Genomic DNA, 8973 nt, shown 5'->3' with positions numbered 1-8973 from the left:
GTATATTATATATAAGATTTTGTATGGCAAAGAAGAAAAGATAAGAAGGAGAAAATTGTTCAGAATTCAAGAAACTTACTGATCTATCAATTTGACATAAACGTAATTTTGATTGAACAATAACGTTTTAAATAAAAGTTTCGTCTTCAGAAAACAAGCTATTGAATCAATCATGAATTAATCGCTAGTTTCATGTATCAGAATTAGTCATCGATCAGAAACCAGACTAAGCAAATACACGTAATCAAACACAAACGCGTTAGGATTTGATTTAGGATCTCTCCATGCAGCAGTAAATCTATATTCTCGATTTTGTAAACATCTCTGGCAGAAATACTCGATATGAGTTTCTCAAGAATCCACGAAGGGTACAACAAAGCTCGTAGATCACGTTACTAACGATCACGCTCAAATTACTTGATTTGATATGAATACACATGAACAACTTGCCCTAAAACACTTTCGAACTTTGAAACGAAACAATATTATGATATTGAGCTTTTAGTACGAACTACAAACAGAACCAAAATAATGCATAATTTCTACGTGTACCTAAACGAGGACTTTACTGTTATCGTTTCGTAGATTTTTATTCAGAGCTTGCAATCAGCAGATTGCAATAGTAAGAGTAAATTGATTTAAAAAGAACTTGTTTAATTTTTTACGTACTAAACGCGTTTCATAAATCTTTTTCACTGCATTCATTAATAAAAGATTAATGTGATGTACTAAACCATTTTATTACACGTATTGTATATTGTTTATTATTTACCTTGTATGTTATTTGCCCCGTTCACTTTCTTGCAATTACATTTAGTTTATTATTAAAAATAATTCCTATCTAGTATCCAAGTCGAATGGAATATCTCTATAAATTATTTTAATGTTCTCAGATCTAGTTCTACTGTACTCTAGATACAATACGCATTCCCACTTAATACGATAATACGACGAAATTACGATAGCATAATACAATAAAAAACAGGTGCGTCAATTCCTCTAACAGTGACGTATATGTATGATGAAATCTAATCCAACTCACAATTCGACATAATCATCGTGTCGGCCTTCGAATAATTAAACGGAATTACCGACATATTTCTTCGATGTATTTATGCCGGTTACATTTACCAGCTTCATGCATAATATTAATAACCAAAGGGCGTCAAAATCACTTTCATAAAAAAATTTCATTTTTAAGTACCTGTTCCTTCTCATCAGCTTCTAAAATGACTGTTTCGCGGTTCTAGTGGTATGTCCAATTCTAAATGCAAAACAGTATCTTTTAAACACGGTCGTAGGTCAAAGCAGTAGTCACATTAATTCATATATTGTCCAAAACTTTTACATAATTATGCTAAAATGTTTTACAAACACATATGGTCGAACAAAATTTATTTCCAGTAATAAGCCTATTTCCTATTTTCTTTTGAAAAAGATATATCTAACGGATTGATTATCAAGAGAAAATGTTTATAGTTACAGCTTAAAAAAGGAAATGATAGTTCTTCAGTGCCATATACGTATACAATGACCTTGCAAATTGAGAAATCAAAGAAGAAGTATATACTAATTTATCTATGCGCGTTCTTCAAAGCTATTCCAGGTAAAATATCCTGGATCTATTAGGAACTTGAAATTCTAAGAAAGAGATATTTTAAATAAAATATTTCGAAAGAGTACTTATATTGTATAATTCATTTTTTACCTAAAAATGTGATTTGACATAAGACACTGTATTTAAATCATTTTTAATTCATGTATATAGTAATGCCCCAGAGAATAAACGTCAAAAGTACGTATATCTCGAAAAGGTGATTAATAAACGCGGTATTGAAGCGTTTTTAACTATAATACATGTATTATTAACTACACAAGGTCAGCGTATAGTCAAATGAGATAGCCAACGTAAACCATTTGAACTCTACACCTTGGTAATATCCAGCAAATACGCCACAGATAGTATCATTAATAATATGTATCAAACATTTTACTAATATTATTACTGTTATTATTTTGTCATTCTATTCTTGCATGAAAACAAACGAGATACACAAATTGTTTAACAACATATTACGTGCGTGTATTATACAAGACATTTTGTAATTTCATTAGCATCGTATGTAATACGTGATAATAATTACGAATTATTTATTGCAAACATACATTTTACGAGAGTCATTGAGATATTAATTTGACCGAGAAATCGATATGGAAAATTAAGATTCAAAAAGAATTTATTTCCACAGAATTAAACTGTTTTCCATTTATAACTTCACGAGTCCTTCCTTGAAAAATTGATCGTGTTAGGAGCATCGTGTATTCGTATTTGTTCGAACATTTATTTATTCGATAGAAATTTATAATAAAGAAGTTGCGGAGTAACTCAATTATTTTAAACAATCAATTATTCGCTATATTAATAACCCACAATACTTAGTGACAGCTTCTTTAGCTCTGATTATATAATATATTTTAGCACCACTATTTATGGCGTATATTAATATGTTATTAAATGTATATTTACAATAAATGTCTTTCAACTCCAATATAAATTGTCAGATTGGTTTCCTCGGAATAAAACATATAAAATATTTCATTATATACCTCCGTAATACTTAATAGGTAAAAGGATCTTCTATCGAGATTCTACTTTTCGAATTACGTTTTTAATAGGTAATACGAATTTAGATAAAAATCCGCAGTCCAATAACCACGACAGTCGTATTTCATTAGAGCGACAATATTTCAAAGAACTTCGCGTAACATACGCAATATATTCATAAAAATTTTCCACGATAAACATTCGGATACCTTCGTGACTCAGTGAAGCACAGACAGTATAAGAGGATTGTAGGTTTATCGGTTGTATAATTATCGTGTACGTTCTCGTACCAACTGTTTCCAAAGAGTCGAATTCAACAGGGACAGAGGAATACGAGTAAACCTTTCACATGAAGATACGAAAGGACAAAAAATTGATAGCAAACAACGAGTTTTTAATGTACGAATAAAAAATGTGGGACGATCAAAGGGCATAGGTAAACGCAAAGCGGATCGCCCTATACTGGAGAACAATAAATTTTCACAGACTCTCAACCTTTCTACCAGCCCCGAGCTATATACCAGGAATTTTTGCATTTTACTGTGTCAGCTCGATTTGACGCGTTCAAGGACTTGCTGATATCACCGCGAATGCAGGCAAATGGCAGAACACATATCACCAATTGAGAAGCGGAATTGTCGTCATAAATGTGAAATAAAAATACCTCAAAGGTATTTTGATGCCGATCAACCGAATCATCTCTTTAAAGAATTTGACGAGTTCTACAGAATTTAGTTGTTTACAGGAATAATTATTTATTAGGAGTGAAAGTACCTATTGAAATTTATTCGTAGAAAAAGAAAGACATAGCTTTCATATATAAAAGTGAAGAATTTTACTACCACGAATATTAAATGACTATGAACATTGATAGAATTTGTAGCACAATTCACAGAATTATTTGATTGATTTAATTGGTTTATTGACATTATTTTAGTTCCCTCCTGCTGGACTCCCGTTTTGGAAAAGTTAATTATTTTTTAGATAAATGCTATGATATTGAGCTTAATTCCCGTTTTCGTGTTTGGGACCTGATATTTAAATTTACAAGAATAATTATTCTTCAATAATTTACGTGAAAGGTATTTCGAACACAGCAAGCGAAAAAGGTTCTATAAACAGATCAATGGAATTAATATTGCAACAGATAGGTCAAGATAAAAACATGTTTCACGTTTCCTGCGTGCAACTGGATATGCAAATGCGATATTACCTTAGTGAAGGACTCAACGATTTGAAAAGTTCCCAGTGTATGTCAAATTGTCTCTCGAACCTTTCTATACATTTTGCTTTGATGTGTATGCAAATGAAATCTAACTTGAAATCTTTTTCGAGATTATCTTACAATTCATTTCTTGTTTACTTTAGGCTTTCTTCAAACCAAACTGTATTGTTTAAATTTGATAAAAAAATCAATTTTCAATCTTCATACATTCTGTAAGAGAAAGTGAAACGAACGTTCAAACACAATATTGGAAATGTTTAATTATTACACATTGTAAGATATATGGACTATTTACAAACATTTGAAATTATAGTCACTCTTTATATACGCCAGCGTGAATGTGAAGAATATTTGCGATAAAAGCATAAATATTTCCCAAGTCGTTATTTTGTATATCCATTAAATAATTTGTAAGAACAAACGAAACTCATCTTCTTTTAAGTCATCTCGTCTTTTTCATCGTACAATTTTTCTTTTTTCCGTATCATAAATTTTGTCCAGTATCTTAAAGCTATCTTAAAGTTAATCAATGGACTATTTAATTACCTGATCTTAATCAACAGATTTTACAGAATATTTTCTACACAAAAGGCATTCTTCCTCAAAACGAAGAAACTACGTTTCCTTTGAAAGTCGAAAACTTGGAAAATTTTCGAGAAACGTTCGTACCAACCACTTTTGTTTTGAAACGGTCCCTTTGGCTGACGCGTAACGAGCGAAAAAGCGAACTTCACCGGTATATTGCCTAAGGAAATTCGTATTCAAGTTCGTCTAAACGCTTTGGAAGGAGTCACGTTTTAATTCCATTGGGAAGATGAAGAGGTTCGTTAAGAAAATGTAACAGGATAAATGGAAGGATCCGAAGAAAAGCCGGTAAATGAAAGGAACAGCGAGAGAACAACCCGAAGCTCGGCCGAGTATACTTTGCAATGGAATCGATTAAACATTGATTATTGAGAATCGGGTCTGTAAACATATACAATGAACTATAAAAAAAAGAATAAAGAAAAAGAATAAAAAATGATTTAGCCGCGGAAGATAATATGTCGCTGAAACTCCGCCCCTCGATTCGATTCAGACACTGGCCAGGTGAAACTTAATTACCGCCATCGGATAATCGCTTCTAAGAACACACCTCGTCCAAGAATAATCGTTGTCTGCTGGAAACATCGATCTTTCGAACGATTTTTTTTAAAACACGAGCAAACAAAAAGAAAAAGAAAGCGTAATAAAAGATGCGATTTATCAAGAATACGGAGGTAAACAAGAGAAAACTTATTGCGCTACTTGGCGCGCATTATGGCTAATCTTATTTTCGAGCATTATCCGATAAATCTGACGAATATTCTTTAACGACTTTCTATAAAAGTTCGGAAGATTTAAAAGATTTGAAGGTTCGTCAGGTAAAGGACTAACAACTCTCTGGTCGCGAAGGAAAGGTATTCTCGTGCAGCTTATCTCAAGCGTAGAATTTTCTGGAGAAAGGCAACGCGCGATCGTTCGCGATTCGAGAAACGTATATTCTCACCCTTCCTTATCTTCCTCTTGATCCACTTCGTCCTTGTTCTCCTCGTCCACCATATTGGAGTGATAATTTCTCCTTTGACGATCGCAATGGCAGGCTTACTCGTGTGAGAACATAATACGGTAACAGGTGAACGACAATCCGTTCGTCCGCGATGGCTTGAACTGACTGTGAACCACAATGATGGGACGACCGAAGAAAAATATATCCGCGAGCGTGTGTGCTCTCGCCAACCCGGACACACCATCAAATTTTGTTCAACTGACTCTCTCGAAGTAGCCCAAGGCATCGTTAACTGTTACGGCTTCTGAAATCCCGCAAGCACCCAATTCTATTTTGTATAATACCATAATGCCATTAAGGGTATTCTAGATCGTCGTATTTTCCATCTGCGGTATGTTAGAAACGAAATCGTGCGACGAAACGACGAAACACGACGTATAATCGTCGAAGAAAAGCACGGAAACCAAGAGTAACCGAGAGTAATCGTCCGTCGTTTGTAACTTCCGGTAGAACATACAAGTCGTGTTGAAAACATGCGCTCATAAATATGATCCTATAAATGTTAGAAAAATATTACAATTGGTAATATTGTATATGATTACGAGACGGCTGATATTTGGGAAATCTAAATATGTAAAAACTCAGAGAATGCACGTGAAAAATATGTAAAATATATAAAATATATAAGCTAGAGTACATACTCGTTATGGTATTTAAAGGACAAAATAAATCTTTATTTGGATTCTATTTGCAAAAACTGTTTATTATATTTGTCACTTAATTAGTATTAGTAGGTATATTTCTTTTTCAATTAATCTTATTCAACGATCGATATTCCTTAATTGCTATTAACATTAAACCTTACAACCTTATTATCATTCAATATTAGGTGAAAAGTAAAGAAATTATTATAACTCTTTGTACTATTACAGGATGATAATATCAAAATAAGATACAAACAGGATAAAACTTCAGCCATGTTAACCATTAAGGATTAAGTTTGAAATATAAAGAAACTTTAGGAACTCATGGAAGATATATCAAAGAAACTTTAGGAACTTACAGCAGATTTATCAAATTAATTGACAGCGTTAAATTTCAGTCTTAGAAAAAAGATGCTTCACGAGCTTGAGGCACGAGTAATCTCTCGCAAAACGAGAAAGAAGAAATTAGAAAAATGAAGGGGATTTAGTTAAGAAAGATGGGTTTCTCATCTAAAATGAACTGACGTCTTAATCCTGCTCATATAGGGACTTTAAAGGGATACCTGTCAACATTTCGATATACGTTAGATTTTAAAGATTTATTACATAGAAGAAGATTAAAATATACACTGGTAACCTCGTAGAGAAGTATTACTCTTCTTCTAACTTCTAGCTGATGCAACTTCTCGGACGAAAGTCGCGAGGATCTAACGTAGTTCCAAATTGTTTTAGATCCTAACAAGATTAACTCGACTCCGAAATGTTAAATAACCTAAACCTTTTTGCGTATCTCCTTGAAGCGCGTTCTTCGTATATTAAATCTGGCACCGTTCGGCAAAATGTTGACACTTGACATGTGAAAAATTCGTAACGACAACAGGCCACAAGACACGGTTATGAAAGGTAATTTTACGGAAATAGCACGGTAACAACTGCGTAATCTCGTTTTCATTTCCGCCCAGCGTCAACCGTAAAGTTTGTGTATTTCTAACTGATTACGTTGAACTGCAAAACTGTGGCACATACACCGAAAACACGTAAGAGACTCGGTACCGTTATCGCGATTCTATTGCGCTACGCACTACCAATACCCACCTACAGAAGGCTGCAGTTTTATCTTATCACACGGTGCAACACACCGAAAGGTTTAATCGTTTCACTGTTCGTGGAAAGGTTTAATTGTTGGAGAATGGTAGAAACTATCGTAACACAGCGTACAGATACTGTGAAATAAAGAAAAATGGTAAAACCGCTTCGAGAAGCGTGGCTGATTTAAGGTACTTTTTGTGTCTTGCAATTATCGCATCGTTTTCGTAACTAATCTACGACCAAGTATATTCGATAGTGCAAGTTTCCATAGGAAATACGAACGTAATGAATTATATTACCAATCTATTATCGATTAGTTTGATAGGATTTTTAAGACGAAATCAGTTTATTCAAGAGAAAAATTGTCGTAATTTTGAGAATCATAAAAATAAATATTTTATAAGAAACACTAATAACACCATTACGAATGATTGGGATATTTAAGATCTGAAATTGAGGGCCTTTCTAAAGAAGAGTCTATAGATCTATGATAAGTGTATGTATAGACGTTGTGTATTTACTAGTTAAATACTTACATCATTACGAAATGCTTATTTAACGAAATTCTTACATTACAATTATCAGTTATCGACTCAAACGTAATTAGTATTAGAAAGCCGAAACTGAGTCGTCAAATGAGATTTACTCGATTCACAATTTAGTCGTCCAAACCCATTTTCCACGATGTTCCTTCATTTACAGTACTATATTCGATGACTTTCCTGAATCTCTCCCAAGCCACGCCGTTAAAGGATCAACTAGAGAAATCATTGGAAATGGAGTAAAGTCAACTACAATACCTACTCGGCAAGAGTTCTACTGACCTAGACTGATCTAATCCCAGCTGGAACAACGTAGGCTTGTTAAAAGTTAGGTAAAATCAATCAAGACGACGAGCTGACTCGGTTGAAGTCTCATTGATCCACCTAGATCTAATCCATGCCTAACCTGAACTCTCGAAGGATCTAAACCAGATCTAACTTGCAACGAGTTCCAGGAACACTTACGGAGTTCAAACAGCTCCGATTGACTTGGTATATACATGTCATGATGATTGGGGCTTTAAGAGATTAGTAAAATCTAATTTAATGGAGATTCGTGTTCGGTATACGTGGTTCACTATCAGACAATGCGAGTTTGGTTATCTCAATTAATTTTAATGAATTTCAATAAACTATGTACATACATACAAATCTTTATACATATATCCTTCGATATCAAAGAGGATTAAAAAGTCGCTGGGTTTTTTCGATAGTATATCTAGTATTAAATAGTTTCATTCGAATATTAATGTGTAGCAAATTAGAATAATATTGAGAATTACGATGGTTTTCAACTTAATTAATAGGATACCAATTAATGGATATATTCAATTGGATCGATATAGTCTGTGAAGTGTTTGTGTGGATTACACAAGACTCGTCGTTATAAACTGGATTTTGGCCAGATCAGCGAATCGACCAGTCTTTCCCTAGCATTTACATGTGTCAAATGGTTTATTTGTATAGAAGTCTGTAAATTATCGCTACGGCAATTATCGTAACCATGTACAAACATGGTACATGTTACATGTACATGTAAATTATAGTGATGAACAGATATAGCGACGAACTGAAATGGACTTATACCAAATTCAACTTTATTAATTTAGTTGATGTAGCATTCGAAATAAAAATGTGAAAGTCATCTTATATCTATAGTGCTTCAAAACACAGAAAATGTACCTTCAAATCTCATATTATAGAAGAAAATAGAAATATCTGTTATATTACTGTTAAATTGTTATATTATATGAAGATCAGACGAAACAACATGATAAACG

The sequence above is a fragment of the Bombus impatiens genome, unplaced genomic scaffold (assembly GCF_000188095.3).
Source record: "Bombus impatiens unplaced genomic scaffold, BIMP_2.2 scf_0049, whole genome shotgun sequence".
Lineage (NCBI taxonomy): Eukaryota > Metazoa > Arthropoda > Insecta > Hymenoptera > Apidae > Bombus > Bombus impatiens.
Note: the sequence above shows the minus strand (reverse complement) of the source record.